Source organism: Lissotriton vulgaris, unplaced genomic scaffold, assembly GCF_964263255.1.
Source record: "Lissotriton vulgaris unplaced genomic scaffold, aLisVul1.2 SCAFFOLD_584, whole genome shotgun sequence".
In the NCBI taxonomy this organism is placed as follows: domain Eukaryota; kingdom Metazoa; phylum Chordata; class Amphibia; order Caudata; family Salamandridae; genus Lissotriton; species Lissotriton vulgaris.
The window spans coordinates 507,811-524,782 of record NW_028247781.1 but is presented as its reverse complement, the minus strand read 5'-3'; the positions used below and the strand labels follow the sequence as shown (position 1 = coordinate 524,782).

The window sequence follows — 16,972 nt, the reverse complement described above, 5'->3', positions numbered from 1 at the left end:
CTGAGTGCTAAAGACTGCAAAAGTCTGGAAGAATTGCCGGGCCGGAAGTGGCCGGTGGAGGGCACCACCCCTCAATTTAGGGGGGCTTGGACTTATTTTTCTCCATCAGACTTGACCCAGAGAAAGGGAGAAAGAAGGATCTAGAGGAAGATAGGAAAATAGTGACAAAAGGCAAAAGCAGGGACAGAAAAAGAACCTGTAAGATTGAGATACAGAGGCAGGAAGTGAAGGGCGGTGGAAGAAAGAGACATGAGGGGGGAACCAAGACTAGACAGCTTTAATGTTCGACAATCCTAGCATAAGGCAGCCCCAGTGGCAGTCTCCTAAAAACCATCGGGCTGCTACACTTATTTATTTTCACATATTAAGCACTACCTGGAGGTCTACTGATGATGATAACACTTTGTCTGATTACTTAAAATCTTCAGAAAACGTGTTTGCATTAAAAGACATCATTTAAAAATAAAATAAGCAACATATAAAATTCCACTAAAGAAAACAACTGAAATCAGGCAGTATCTTGACGCCAGAAATGCTCCTTGTGCACCATTGACTTACATGTTTCATAGGAGTGGAGTGAAAACTTATTAACATAACTCAAGCGATGTCAGGTAAGGTCTAGAGCAGTACACAATCACTTATAGGTGTCACAGTACTCAAACTTTAAAAAGCTTACGGTCCCTCTACCATGGTGTGGCAGGCTAATGCAAGCCTAGTCAGCGTGATGGTCCACCTAATGTTCTAGTAACCACCAAGTGTGAGTTCAAGTGATCGCTGCTTAGGACTTGGGTATCAAGTGCGATGTGCCACACCCTTTATATAGTCTAATGTACAAAATCCGCCATGTGCCAGTGCAAATACCCTAACTATATAACAAAGGACAATATGCAACATTATGGAAGGCCATGGTGGGGGAGCGTGACCCTACAAAGTTACGGGTTGCTCTAAAGAGCAGAGTGCTAATGCAACAGACAGAGGGAGAATAGAAGTGACGGTACAAGATATTGCAAAACTGCTCAAAGAGCTTGCAAGCATACCCTGTTAACAAGACATAGTCTATATTCTAAAAGCCACCTGCTACTTATAGGGCTTGGCCGTCCTGGTGCAAAGTGCCATGGTGTATAAGACTGAGCAAAGCATGCTAGCCTAATGTTCTAAAGTGCCGCATACTGATGCCTTAACACAAATGAGTGTAACATGCCACGGTACCCTGTTAACCACACATATCCAATAGACTATTGTGATCTTTTTAAGTTTTGCAAGCATGCGATCAGTCCATATCTTCCCCACTGCAATCAATCAATCAAGGGTTGATAAAGTGCAACTACTCACCCGTGAGGGTCTCAAAGCGCTGGATGGAGGTGGGGAGCAGATCTGTCTAAGTGCTGGGGTCATTAGAAGAGCCAGGTCTAGAGATCCTTCCTGACCTGGGAGACGGTCTGAGGTGGATAGGCTCAGTGTTCCTCAATGGCAGCCCCCGTTGTGAGACTGGCCTCCCATAGGAGCCTGCTGGCTTCCAAATAGAACTTGCCAAACTGAGCTAATTCCTTTGGAGTCACTGTGGTGTCGATTCGCATCAGAGCCTCTTTGCATGTTCTCGTCCCATGCTGCATGACAGCTGACCTTAGGTACATTCAACTGTCGTAGCAGGCCTGCACAGCAACATTCACTGTGAACAGCCGACTCAGAGTGGTATTGACGCAGCCTGCATTGTCCAAGCCCTTGTGCCAAGTTCTTCCAGTGCACCCTGTGTTCCCACATAGGCGTTGTTAAAAGCCTGAATGCTAGTATGCACTTAAAGGCCTGTTTTCCAATGGCTGCTCTTTGATATGGTTGGCAAAGGATAGCTTCGTGGGATGCCGCGAGCCACTCTGCTCCGCTAATGCTTCTGGCTAGTTTTATATCAAGTTCTCTTGAGGCCTTCCTGCCATGTTCTTTTAGCTCTTTCTTTAATTGTGCTGCAGTGATTGGGGGCTCTTTCAAATATATTGAATCCAGACTTAGTGTAGGTTCGGCCGAGCCAAGGTACTTTGCCCAATTGCTTTTTTCGTCCGGGCTTTTTCTTGGAGGTCTACTGTTTATACGCATATGCTGATTGTAAAGCCGGACAGTGGTGTTTCACTAACGTTTGCCTGGCTGGTTCCTGAAACAACCGAAGCAAGCACTCACATGCTACAAAGATATTTTGTACAGACCATGGGACATTCCTAAACTCTCCATGTGCTCCTGCACGCTGATAGCTCCAGTAAGGTTTCAGGTTGACAGAACTTGTCTCTAGCCGGGAAGAAATGTATCCGCTTTCAATGTCATAGAAAAGAAAACTACAGCTTAAGGCTTTTGAGAGATTTATAACATGGTGCAGGGAGTCTCGGAAACAGAGAGAAAGATAAAAGGGTATTCTTTTTACTTTGCATTACTGTGATTGGTGTAGAGCTCAACATGTCACTGCTGCTTAGTAAACAGCGTCCAAGAACAAAGGGGTCAGCAAAACTGAATTATGTTGTATTGTACTGCAGCATTTGTATAGCGCTTTCTTATCTCTGACCAGGACTCAAGCGATTTAATATACATTTCATTTAACTACCTGTAAAATAAAGGGGCAAACCAACGAACATATTAATCCTTCTCAGCCTGACTGCTCAATACTTTTTTAAGCCTCGAAAGGTTGCAGCCCTGTTGGACTTGAGAAGGAGGCAGGCACACTATGGGATGTCTCCAGGGCTCTAAAACCTAGATTGGGTCCTGCTGCACTCACTAAATGACTCAACTTCCAGCCTTGTAAATTAATCTTCTACTATTTCCTTTAAATCCACGTTGACCTAAGGGGTGTGTGGGGGGGGGGGAGGGGCAAGTGGGGGAGTGGGGGGCAGGGGGTGGTAGCAGAGCTGGGGTGTAGGGAGGCCGGATCTGAGCCAAGAGCAGGGCTGTTGGGCCCTTCTGAATACTAACATAAAGGGACCAAAGTGTTTTAGACTTCAACCTTCCAAGAGGCTGGGGTCTTTCCTCTGGTTGTCCCTATTTAAGGAGCACAATTGAGGTAATAGCAGAGGTTGCTGGGAACTGAATATTGAATCACTCATTTAAAAGAAGAAAAGGCAACTCTTGTGCTGCCCTCTGCTCCAGCAACGCTGAGGGTCACCTAAAGTAGCTCCTGATGTCAGAGCCCACCGCCATGTATTTCAAGCTCTACCGCCAACGAATAATCACTTCAATCTACAAACCCAGACTCATTGATACAGACAAAGCACTATATTGGGACTATTACGCTACTGCTGCCCAGAATTCAAGGCAACTTACTTACTGACTGTTACGCCAAATTAAATATAGGGCAGCAACAAAGGTACTCAACTTCTGTCTAAATTGGGCAAGTTTCTCTACGGTGCCCCAGCTGTGGTTCAAGGTCTTTATTTCTGTTTCCGCAGTTCACCTCCAGGTGTTCTTTGGCCTACCTCTCTCTGTTTGCCATCTAGGATCCAGTGGAGAGCGGCTCTTTTGATAGAGTCTTGTTCTCTTGATGGTGTTCCCTATCCATCTCCATCTTTTCTCTTAATGATGGTGTCCATGCTTTCTCATTTGCATCTGATGAGCAGTTCCTGATTGGAGATGGTTTGTGGCCAGAAAACGCTCAAGATTAGTTTCCGGTTACTGGTGCAGAAGGCTGACATTTTGGTGCTGTTGCTTTTCGTCATCCTTTAGCATTTTGATCGATGCAAGAGTGGGGACTGAAAACAGCTCTGGTAATTCCTCATCTTGGTGTTGGTGCTATACTGAGATGACCTCCACACATTGTTCAGCATACAGAAGGCATTCCTGGCTTGTTTAGTATGCCCTTGATGTCTCTGCCTGCCCCTCCATCACGACTGATAGTACTGCCTAGGTAGAAAACTGTTCAGTCATGGATGGCTAAGTCCTCTCCATCCACCTAGATTGGTGAAGAGTTTTGTATGTCGAGCGGTCTCACTACAGATTTCTTCATCATGATCTTCAGACCCACTTGCTGTGCATAGATATTGAGGCAAGGTGTCTTGTCCTGCATATGCTATTGTATGTGAGAAAGCAAGGATAGGTCATCCGCATAGTCAGGGTTCTCCAGTGTAGAGAATAAGGTCCATCTGATGCTGCTGGCTTGGTCTTCAGTTGTGGGTCGCATCACCCAGTCGATAACTAGGTGGAGGAGCCACGCTGACATCATGTATCCCTGTCTCGCAGCAGTGTTGACTTCGAAGCTATATTCCCTATCTAACACTTTGCAGGTGAAATTATCATAGAAGCGCTTGATGAAGAGAACCATCTGCTGCGGTATGACATAGGCTTTCACTCTAAATACTGTCAAAGGATTTCTCAAAATCAATGAAGTTGAAGTATTAGTTGTCTCTGCCACCCGTGCACTATGTGATGTTAGGTACAGTAGGGATCTGATCAATACACCCTCTGCCTTTGTGGAACCAGCCTTTTCCTTTCTTAACTGGTTGTCCACAGCATCATAAATGTGCTGTTTATTGATTTTTGCCAGGATTTTACTTGGGATTCACAGTAGGGTGCTTCCACGTCAGTTGTAACAGTTGGTAAATGCTCCAGTCTCTGGAATACTGAAGATAATGGTTTGGTTCCAGTCACCTGATACTTTCTATCCCTGCCACATTAATGTAAACAGTGGTTGGAGGATTTTGGCTGATGTTTCAGGGTCTGGCTTGACCATTTCTGCATTCAGATTGTCTTATCCAGCAGCTTTTCCATTCTTGAGAGATCGGATGGCAGTGACGATTTCTTCTTTTTGTGGTGTGGCGGTATTCACATCCAAGTCTGTCTTTGCTTCTTGAATGTCTGTCTGCTTCGCTTGTTGCTACTGGTCTATTCAAGACTTCTTTGAAGTGCTCGGCACAACAAGTTTCTTGCTCTTTCGTGAATTGTCTTGCTTACTTGTCCATGAGAGAGGTGTTGTATGCTGCACAAGTTTTACCAATGACTATCTTCGTGATGTTGAAGACCTTCCGGTGTTCTCCTCTACTGACTGCCTCCTCTGATTGGCTAGCAAGGTTATTAACACATGCCTGTCTGTATGCCCTTGTCATTCTTTTTAATGCTCTGTTTGCTTCTACGCACTGTTGCTTCTACTTCCCCCGAAGCCTTTCAGATTTGATCTCCATGAGGTTTTTTTTAGCTGGCCTCCTGTCTTCAATAGCTTGCCATGTGTCTTCTCTTATCCATTTTGTCTTCCACTTTGTCTTGGTCCCTAGGCATGTTTCCCTGCTATTCACATATATTGAAGAACCTTGTTAGACATTTCTTGTTGACTGCGCCTGCTGCTGTCTCAGACTGATCTTCTACGTCTGCCAGGAGCTGAAACCTATTTTCGTTTTCTAAAACAAAAGGCTTCTTGGTCTTGGGGTCCTGTAATTTTGCCACACTGAAGTGATTTCGTCCTGATGTTTTGCATCTGTTTTTCTGAGCTTGAACTTCACAAGAGCGGTCACTAGATAGTGATCACTGCAGATGTCCACTCCCCTCGTCATTCTAACATCATGCAATGAGTGTCTCCAGGTGCCCCTATCATCAGGTGGTCAATCTGGTTTCTGTCTCTGCTACTGGATGAGCACCAGGTTAGTCTTTGAATATCACATTAGGGGAAGAGAGTCCCTCCTATGGCCAGATAATTTGCGGTGCAAAATTTTATCTGTCTTTCTCCATTGTCCTTGATTGTTCCACAACCTTCCTTTCCCATGGCTCTGTCACAGTTCATATTGTCATTTCCCACTTTAGCATTCGAGACTCCCATCGCAATTTTCAAGTCATGTTTCAGCATGGCTTCAAGCTCAATTTGCATCTGTTGGTAGAATATGTCTTCGATTGCTTCCTGTGCGTCACTTGTTGGAGCATAGCACTGGAAAATGGTGGTGTTGATGTGCCTCCCTTTTAACCTGACTGTCATGAGTCTGCTGTTGACTGGCTTTCACTTAATTAGGCATTTTTCTGTCCCCTTGCTCATGATGATGGATACTCCTTAGGGATGTGATGTTGGTCATCGTCCCTTCTCGAGTACAGTATCATCTCTCCCATGGTGGATTGCCAGATCCGGTCCATCTACTTTTGCTGACCTCCCCAAGATGTGTAGGTAGTAGGGTCTCCTCGCCTACTTTACTTGAGTCATCCTGGTTTTCCTGTGTCATACGTAGTCCGTATATTCAAGAATTCGATTTTGGCCTTGCACTTGCCACTAAAACCTTCTGTCATCCTGTCAGTTTCTTTGCGACTTTGACTACTGTCAATCATGCATGTCTCATGCGGAGACTCTGGATATCCCTTCTGCCCAGAAGATTTAGTGGTTCTTGCTGCGGTTTTCCTAACAAATGCTTTTTCTGGGACAAGTTTGTTAGTCTTGTGCCCAGACTGGAGGACCAGTGGACCACTCTCTGTCTGCTCTCTATACTTTGACCTGTCTTCCTTGGGTGACCCTTCCAGAATACTAAGTTCCCACCAGCCAGTGGTGTAACACATGCTCCTGCAGCCCCGCGGTGAGGAGGCCCTCGAGCTCTAGGGGCACCCTCTGGCACTGGCAGGCCCTAGCCTGAGAGTTTTGAACTGGGTCTGGAGCATAGGGGGGCCCTGCTTGTACTTTGCAAGGGGCCCCCTCAAGTTACGTTACACCACTGCTACCAGAATAGCTCTCCAGGTCACTGAGACAAGTAAGTCGCTAAACCACTTCAAGACGGCGATCCTTTGAGGAGGAAGTGCAACAGAATGCCCACATTTAAGATGGCAATACAGTATTTGTGGGACAGGGATCACAACACTTCCACTGCATAGAATGACTCCTAACGTACCATGCAGAGCAATGGAAGCCCTCTTAGAGCAAAGGAAGGATGTGTGATGTAATCCGCCACTTCCAGCTGTCCATTTTGTCAAATTTATCAGTCCAATAACAACAAGCACAAAACGTAATAAGCAGGCATTTTCTTTCAGGGTTTACCATACAAATATAAATTCTGCATTCATTTGTTGAAAACGGTTAAACTAAAACTTGAATAACACTACCACTTTACACGCAAGTCCTAACCCTCTACATGCAAGTCCAAATACTATCCATACTAATATAATAAAGAGAGAGCCCAAACCTTTGAGGCGGGTAATCTCAGGAACCACAGCACCAATCACAACACCCAATACAGCGTAGGAAAGGGCAGTTGCAGCAGAAGGACATAGGCTATGCAGACGCCCACCATATACATTTAAAAGGTAAAAGAACCGTCCCAGCAAAGTAGTCCCTTGTGGGCGTGTCTGCGTTGTGCTGTGGGCGTGTGCTAGGGGCGTGACAAACGCTGGGGGCGTGTGGTACGTTCCGCCCTTCATGCCATGTCTCATATCGTGTGCTAATCCCACCCTGCTCCCTTTAAATACCCCTGCACCCCATAATCATAACCCACCCTTACTCCTTAAAATACCCCAACACCCTTAAACACTAACCCATCTTAACCCAATAAATATACCCTGTACCCCAAATCCCAAACCTATCCCTAAAAATACCCCTGTACCCCAAAACCCAAACCTAGCCCTGAACCCTATAAATACCCCTGTACCTCAAAACCCAAACCTACCCCTGAACCCTAAAAATACCCCTGTACCCCAAAACCTAAACCTAGCCCTGAACCCTAAAAATACCCCTGTACCCCAAAACCCAAACCTACCCCTGAACCCGAAAATACCCCTGTACCCCAAACCCCAAACCTAGCCCTGAACCCTTAAAATACCCCTGTACCCCAAAACCCAAACCTACCCCTGAACCCTAAAAATACCCCTGTATCCCAACACTCAAACCTAGCCCTGAACCATAAAAATAACCCGGTACCCCAAAACCCAAACCTAGCACTGAACGCTAAAATACCCCTGTACCCCAAAACCCAAACCTAGCCCTGAACCCTAAAAATACCCCTGTACCCCAAAACCCAAACCTAGCCCTGAACCCTTAAAATACCCCTGTACCCCAAAACCCAAATCTACCTCTGAACCCTAAAAATGCCCCTATACCCCAAAACCCAAACCTAGCCCTGAACCCTAAAAATACCCCTGTACCCCAAAACCCATACCTATCCTTAAACACTAAAACTACCCCTATACCCCATAACCCAAAACTATATCTGAACCCTTTAAATACCCAAACACCCCAAGACATATACCTCAGTACCCTAAAACATATACCCCTATACGCATACTTACCTTATCCAAACATTTAAAAAAAACATGCTTTTACCATTCATGCATTTACAACGAATTTCGTTGTAAATGTATGCGTGGTAAAAGCATATAAAATGTAATGCCATGCGTTATAATGGCATTGCGGAGTCATGGTACTTTTGTAATGAAAGTATGAGGAGTGATGGTAAGCGGAAAGAAAGTTGTGGAATAATGTGTGTTTACCCTCCCCCGGTAAGTACACTGGTGGCACGGCGGCCCACATCTCCAGCAACATACTCACATTTTTTCACAACTGATTTGAAATATGCACAGGTCTCTCTCATTGATGGCCAGCACCGACATACACTTTTAGACACACCTCCTGCCACAAGTTCTAGAATTGCGAACTTTAGAGCTGGGGAGCTACGTTCGAATCTCGGCATCAGCTCAACATCCTGTGATTCCAGGCAAATCGCTTTGTCTCACCGTGCCTACCGTGTTCTTCTGTAATGTAAATTGTGCGCATGCCATGTTGTCGAGTTTGAGCTATATAATATTGCAAGGAAAAATAAAGTAGGGAAACTCGTGTTCACACACTACTGAACGTGCATCAGCAGTGAACTGTGCATCAGCAGTGAACGTGCATCAGCAGTGAACTGTGAATTGGAGCGTTTCACAGGCCTGTCACAGATAAGAAATGCTCTCAAAACGAAATCCTACAAAACAATATACTACTGGCCGGCAGCAAATCATACCCGGACAACGTCGGGACGGGATGCTAGTGTATTAATAAATGTATAATTAATATGTATACAAATTGTACCATGTGAGCAATAATGAGTAACTACTAAAATGCCATTTTTAAAAGTGCACTACACAGTGGTCAGCATCAATGTCACTACTCAGTTCCACATAACGTCCCACATGCATCAATATGGGCTTTTGCGATTTCTAATTTGCGAAAAATAGCGATTCGCAAATTAGAAATCGCAAAAGCCTATGCATAAATATTTTTGCATTTTTTATGCAATTCGGTAAAAATTGCTATTTTTACCGAATCGCATAAAAAATGCGATTTTCAAATTGCGAATTCGCAATTCCCATTCATTCCTATGGGCTGAAATGCCCATAAGGAATGAATCGGAATTGCAAATTCGCAATTTGAAAATCGCAATTCAACAAAGCATTTCAAGAGTGGAGAGGGGGGTCCAAATGACCCCCCCCTGCACCCATGAAATGCACTTTTACCTATAAGTTACATACACACATGTCCTTAGGACATGTGTGTCTGTAATTTAACAGTTTAAAAAATGCATTTTTGTGCATTTTTAAACAATTTCGCAAATTACCACGAGGTTCAACTTCGTGGTAATTTGCACTTGCAATTTCAAATTTCGCAATTTGAAATCAAATGATGCCTAGCATTTAAGAAATTGCAAAATTGAGATTTCTTAAATGCTATCGCAATTTTAGAAATCGCAAAAAAGTGCAATTTCTAAAATTGCATGATGCATCCCAAAAAGCACTTTTGGAATTGCAAACGGCCGATTTTAAGGAATTGCACCGTTTGCGATTCCAAAAATGCTTGATGCATGTGGGTCTATATCCCTTTCGATATGCCTCTGAAATATATTTATAATGTAGTCACAATGTTATGATTGGTACCCTGTCTTATGAAGTATTAACGCAATCAAATATAAGCCATCAGAACCAGTGCCTAATTTGTGAGGGTGGTTGTAGGCAGTGAGAACCAACACTGATTTCTGGGGATTAGTATTTATTTCTCATCACCTGCCTCTGACCTAGAGCAAGATGGAGAAAGATAGAAAAGGGAGAAAGTAGGTGAAGATAAGAGACAATAAGAAAACAGTGACAAAGCTACAAAACAGGGATCAAAAAGGGCTCTCAAGAGACAACTAAAGAGTCAGGAAGTGTAGGGTGGTCAGGTGAAAGAAATAGGTATGAGAGGGAATCAAGACTAAGTAGCTTGGCGATTCATCAACCTTTGCATTCCATTCGGCAGTGTCGGCAGCGGGGTCCGAGAGAGATTGTGTGTGTGTGTTATATATATATATATCTATACTGCTATTATAAAGAGAGAACACAACCCTTTGAGTCAGGTAAACTCGGGAAACACAGCGCCAAACCACACACCCGATACATCCTTGAAATTGTCAGGGTGTGTAGATGGACATAGGCTACATAAAATTAAAAAAAATCGTAAATTAAAAAAATTAACTTGAAAAACAAAGTAGTCCCCTGAAGGAAACGCTGGCCGCAACGTCTGCATCATGACATCGGGAGCACGGGGAGGAGCGGCGTTCAGGAGCGACAGGAAGAGCGCAGGACATGATCGCGGGGAGGGGCTGCGGACAGGCGGGGAGGGGAGCGCGGGGAGGAGCGGCATTTAAGAGCAACAGGAAGAGCGGAGGACATGATCGCGGGGAGGAGCGGCGAGCAGCGAGCGGTGGACAAGCGGTAATGACCAGCGAGAAGCGGAGGAGCAGTGGAGCGGTACAATCAGCAGCGCGAGAAGGAGCGGCGAGTAAGGTAAGTGAACCATCCAAGAGCCGCGGTAAGTGAACCATCCAAGAGCCGCGGGTGCGCAACGAGGGACGGGCGGAGGGACGGGCAGAGGGACGGGCGGGAGCCATGGGTGCACGCAAGCCTGAAATGCTGCCCCCAGCCCCCTTCTGCCCAGGGCAACGCTGCCGCAAGCCTGAAATGCTGCCCCCAGCCCCCTTCTGCCCCGGGCAACGCCGGGGCGGGCTGCTAGTATATATGTATATACATATATATATACATCCATACTAATATAATAAAGAGAGAGCACAAACCTTTGAGGCGGGTAATCTCAGGAACCACAGCACCAATCACAACACCTAATACAGCGTAGGAAAGGCAGTTGCAGCAGAAGACATAGGCTATGCAGACGCCCACCAAATACATTTAAAAGGTAAAAGAACCGTGCCAGCAAAGTAGTCCCTTGTGGGTGTGTCTGCGTTGTGCTGTGGGCGTGTGCTGGGGGCGTGACAAACGCTGGGGGCGTGTGGTACGTTCCGCCCTTCATGCCATGTCTCATATCGTGTGCTAATCCCACCCTGCTCCCTTTAAATACCCCTGCACCCCATAATCATAACCCACCCTTACTCCTTAAAGTACCCCAACACCCTTAAACACTAACCCATCTTAACCCTATAAATATACCCTGTACCCCAAAACCCAAACCTATCCCTAAACCCTAAAAATACCCCGTACCCCAAAACCTAAACCTAGCCCTGAACCCTAAAAATACCCCTGTACCCCAAAACCCAAACCTACCCCTGAACCCTAAAATACCCCTGTGCCCCAAAACCCAAACCTAGCCCTGAACCCTTAAAATACCCCTGTACCCCAAAATCCAAACCTAACCCTGAACCCTAAAAATACCCCTGTACCCCAAAACTCAAACCTAGCCCTGAACCATAAAAATAACCCTGTACCCCAAAACCCAAACCTAGCCCTGAACCCTAAAATACCCATGTACCCCAAAACCCAAACCTAGCCCTGAACCCTAAAAATACCCCTGGACCCAAAACCCAAACCTAGCCCTGAACACTTAAAATACCCCTATACCCCAAAACCCAAACCTAGCCCTGAACCCTAAAAATACCCCTGTACCCCAAAACCCATACCTATCATTAAACACTAAAACTACCCCTGTACCCCATAACCCAAAACTATATCTGAACCCTTTAAATACCCAAACACCCCAAGACATATACCTCAGTACCCTAAAACATATACCCCTATACCCATACTTATCTTATCCAAACATTAAAAAAAACATGCTTTTACCATTAATGCATTTTCAACGAATTTCGTTGTAAATGTATGCGTGGTAAAAGCATATAAAATGTAATGCCATGCGTTATAATGGCATTGTGGAGTCATGGTACTTTCGTAATGAAAGTATGAGGAGTGATGGTAAGTGGAAAGAAAGTTATGGAATAATGGGTGTTTACCCTCCCCCGGTAAGTACATTGGTGGCACGGCTGCCCACATCTACAGCAACATACTCATATTTTTTCACAACCGATTTGAAATATGCACAGGTCTCTCTCATTGATGGCCAGCACCGACATACACTTTTAGACACACCTCCTGCCACAAGTTCTAGAATTGCGAACTTTAGAGCTGGGGAGCTACGTTCGAATCTCGGCATCAGCTCAACATCCTGTGATTCCAGGCAAATCGCTTTGTCTCCCCGTGCCTACCGTGTTCTTCTGTAATGTAAATTGTGCTCATGCCATGTTGTCGAGTTCGAGCTATATAATATTGCAAGGAAAAGCAAAGTAGGGAAACTCGAGTTCACACACTACTGAACGTGCACTCTTAAGTGCATCCGCAGTGCACTGTGAATTGGAGCGTTTCACAGGCCTGTCACAGATAAGAAATGCTCTCAAAACGAAATCCTACAAAACAATATACTACTGGCCGGCAGCAATTCATACCCGGACAACGTCGGGACGGGATGCTAGTATATATATAAAAATATAAAAATGGATATATTTATATATATATTTTTTTTTTTACAAATTAAGAGAAATGATCAGAAAAGGATACTATACAACTATATCGTCCTTGTCAAAATAGAACATTAGATATAAATTGTGGAAGGCACTGCAATAAATATAAGATCAATAAAAGGCAGTTTAATTTTGTATACCACAAAAGTTTGTGAAGCAAAACTATACTCTTCTAACTGCGGATTTCAGCAAATAGAAATACGTTGGAAAGGAAATTTCTAGGAATAGAAATAAAAGTAAGGAACAAATGACCAGAACAGGGTGTAGGGTTGCTTTTTGATGCAAATGGGATTTGAGAAGCGGAGGCTTTCGGGCCCTGTGTATGGCAGAGAACACCAGGCCGGTTTTTGGCAGCTCCCACAGAGTCACATTATCTCCGGACTCAGTCGGGAACAAGGATGTACTTACTGGGCCCAGCCAAGAGCCAGTCAATAAAGGCTTTATTAAGCAGTCTTTAACGCGCTCTGTTCATTCTTCCAGCCTCCATTTTCAGAATTAGCCCGTTTTTAGGTCTTGCTCGAGGACGGTTTAGCTCTGAACTTGAGATATTGGCAGTGAGAAAAAAATACGAACGGGGCACAGGATTTCCAATATGTAGTCTTAGCATTCCAAAAATGATTGCACTTGTCGTTGATGGCTAACTGCACATCCTTCCAGCATGGAAATGTGCCTGGACACACCAGTAAACACATCAGGACAAAGGCTACTCTGGGCAAGCAAAGCTATAATATTAAACCATGACTTATTGTGACCCTGCTTGCACACAGCAACTGTATGATGCTGATTTTGCAAGCAATTAGTCTTGTCTTCTAGACATTATGATTGCATCTGATGGAGCAGGGTTTTGCGTTAATAAAACCTGATCAGATTGAACCCTCAGTAATATACCTTAACGGTGAGCTGTAAAGAATTTTATTAATAAATGCTAAAACATGGGGAAATGCTTTTGCGCATATGTAAAACAAAATGTGTGCACTAATGCATGAAAACTCGGCCGCAATTTGCATATGGCTTTAAATAAAATAAAAAGACTAATGCTGTTTGCTTTTGAGCACGTAAATTATATTCTGCTAGGAACAACATGGGTTTGGTATGAGTTAGTGCAATGCTGGGATGGTGTGCAATGAAAATTACATTTCATGAAAATAATAAATGTTTGGTTTGATTCTTGTAGAAAGACAAGCATGGGCCTACTTTCCTGCATGCCTGTTTGGGGTTAACTTTGTTGACTGAAATTAAACGAAATCAAATTGAGCTCTGACTGAAGAGAGAACGCAAAGATGAAGTTTGTCCTTCATGGTGTGCTAACTGACTGCCAAGTTTCGGAAGACATTTCGATAAACAAGTGGAAGCGATGCAACGTCCTTATGAGATGGCAGAAACAAACAAAGAGAGAGTGAAGGACTTGATACTTTCGATACATGTATTACTTTTTAGGAAATATGTGTTGGGATTGTATTCAATATTTGTTTCCTGGGTAGGAACATACGTAATGCTAAATGTTCAGGACAATGGTCATTTAATAAACTGGTCATGATGAAAGTGGTGTGACAGAGACACCCCCGTTCTTAGCCAATGAGAGTTCGAGATTTTACGAACACTGAAACAAATGTGGGTTGGACTTTTGGGTTTTAGGGTATAATTGAGGTGCCCTGGGGGTGTGGTTTTTGGGTCGGCTAATGTTAGTTAGCAGTAGATCGTCGCTGTCGTTGGTTTGCTGTTTCCAGATGGAGGCCTACCTGTTCCTGTTTCCTGACTTAATCTATGCTGCACGCTTCTTCTCGAGTGGTCTACTGCCCTTAGGCCTGAGGGTAGATTTCCTTGTCTCCTTATTTGGGTTAGTAAAGATAATCACCTGAATTTGCATAATCATTTGCAAACGTGTTTTGTCTCTGAAACTTTTCTCTCTCTGCCTTTCCACTCCTTCAATGCACATGTTATTTGATATGAGTTTTGTTTCTTATTCATTGCCTGTATTTTCTCTCCGTGACAAATTTATGATTTGTATTCATGTAACTGTACTTGATGAGCAGTACATTTTACATTATTTACGATAAATATTCACACATTTGTACACTAAGTCTGTTATTATTTAGGAGTATAGATAAGTACATAATTATTACCATCAACTCTTCAACTCTAGTTCAGTCGCCACAATTATATGAGGAGAAATACAGGTTCTGTAATGCACTTTGGTAAGTTAGGTTTAAACCTGCATCACACTGAGCGCCAGCGTGAAGGAATTAGTTGGGTAGTGTAAATGGGCCTATGTTATTGGAAAATTATCGATCCCTGATCGCTGGATCACATCCAACTCCGGATACACTTAAACCACAATGTAAAGAGAATGCAAGCAGGGCATCTGCATACCCACAATCCTTTGCAGTGTACACAGAGCTAAAGCATGGTATCCGCATAAGTATAATCATTTGCAAGCAAAAAAGGTCGGTGCATGTCTTTGCTCTTCCCTCGCAAGAGTACCATCAGTATGTTGCATTTGGCAGTTCTATTCACTAGCTGCAACTAATGGATGCGGGTATGCAGATATCTTTTCTCTAGTCCTGCTTGCTTAGGTCAAAAATGAATTTGGGAATTAGCTGGTGGGGTAGTCAAATACCCTGCTCAAGTGTTCATATACAAAAGCACCCGCACCGATGTTCTCTCCCCTTCAAACTCTACATTCATAGTGAGGATCTTACTCAGCATCAACAGAGTAAAAGTGAGTTACTAGAATGTGCATCTGATGGTGATGTCAAAAATTCAGTCTATTACAGTGGGCTACATTTACTTCGGCCTCAAATCTTTAAAAGGCAATAATTTTGAAAATGTAAATAATGCAACAGTACAATTAAAGTAAATGAACGAAAAAGATTCTCAGCCCATTAAAAAGAAGATTGTCTTCATGCAAGACAGGGGCTAACACAGAGACCAAACTAGAGATGTTCAAATGATTCCAATATCTTCATCACTAGGTACCTTCTACAGTGTCCAGAGACTCCCACATCAGTCTTAGAAGAAAAAGACTCCAAGGTAAATGGATCAGAAAATGTCAGGAGCAGAGCAGGGAGCTAGTCATATGAGCCTAGCACGAGTGAGGGGATTCGGTTATGCGCAAGTGAAAAATCGGATGTGTGCGACTGAGGAAATAATGGAAGGACAGCCTCGAAGGAAGTTGGGGGCTGAGGAGATTTTGAAGGTTCGGTTTCTGCACATACCGTGCAAGAGAGGCTGCCGAGAACATCGAAGCACCCGCCGACGCCGGAACATGAGTGAGTAGAGATTCTATTACAGGACCGGAGGCTTCGTATTATGCTTCTCTTTCTTTTAATGCTACACACAGCAGCCAATGAAATCGTTGTATATATAAAAATAACTACATTTCCCATGATGCAAACATACATCACTTCCTGTTATAGCCCATAAGAACTAGGCAGTACCGGATACAGTCCTCTTTCTTTGCTGCTCACGCAGCCAGTTAAGTGCCTTTACTCTTCTGTTGTGATTGAGTGATTATATATTGGCCTATTGTATGTTTATTGCTTGTGTGGCATTATTGGGCATTTGCCCTTTTGGGCTGTGTTGTTATCGTGCTCGCTCTGCGGCGCGCTGTTTCTCTGGTGCCTAATTGTGCACATTCTCCGCTCGGCCGCCGGATGAGATCGCGCCGCTCCTCCTTGCTTACAGGGGCCACGATCTCACCGGAACGCCGCGTGTGACTTCGGGAGCAACGCTTGGGTCGCGCTTGCTCCCGAGAGAGGCATTCATTGTATTTCAACCGCGCAGTGCAGCGCGGCGGTCGCGGCGGATGCCGCTTGCTCTCGGGGGCATTTTTTTCTACATACTAATTGGTTTTGGGCACGGTACCGACTCGCCGACGTCGAGATTTCCATTTTTATAGAGCGCGTGGCCCCCCTCATTGGCCTTAGACACTCGGAGCCTCTAGGTAGTTTATTCCCGATAGTTTCGACATGCATAGCCCAATTGGGCTGGTTTTTGGTAGGATTGGGCTACGCACGTCGCTACTGCCCGTTTTTTAGTAGTTAGTTAGTTTTTTCAGGGTGTTTGATGCTGACTTCCATCGGAGGAGGTTCACTGACGCTTGGCAAGCTGAAATAACTGCTGGGCCTAGAGGGTGCACACCTCTTTGGACTTGTTTATCCTTTCCAATGGATTTTGGCTCCATTTTACGCCTGTGGGCTGCAAAAACTTTATACAGCCTTTGGCTGAGGAGCTAG

The 16,972-nt window shown here is 44.3% G+C and overlaps 1 protein-coding gene across 2 annotated transcripts in view; it reads right to left on the bottom strand.

Annotated features, from left to right (window-relative positions):
- PUSL1 (pseudouridine synthase like 1) overlaps nucleotides 1–16,972 on the bottom strand; it is a 481,771-nt gene that overhangs the window by 252,957 nt on the left and 211,842 nt on the right. The window lies entirely within an intron of this gene.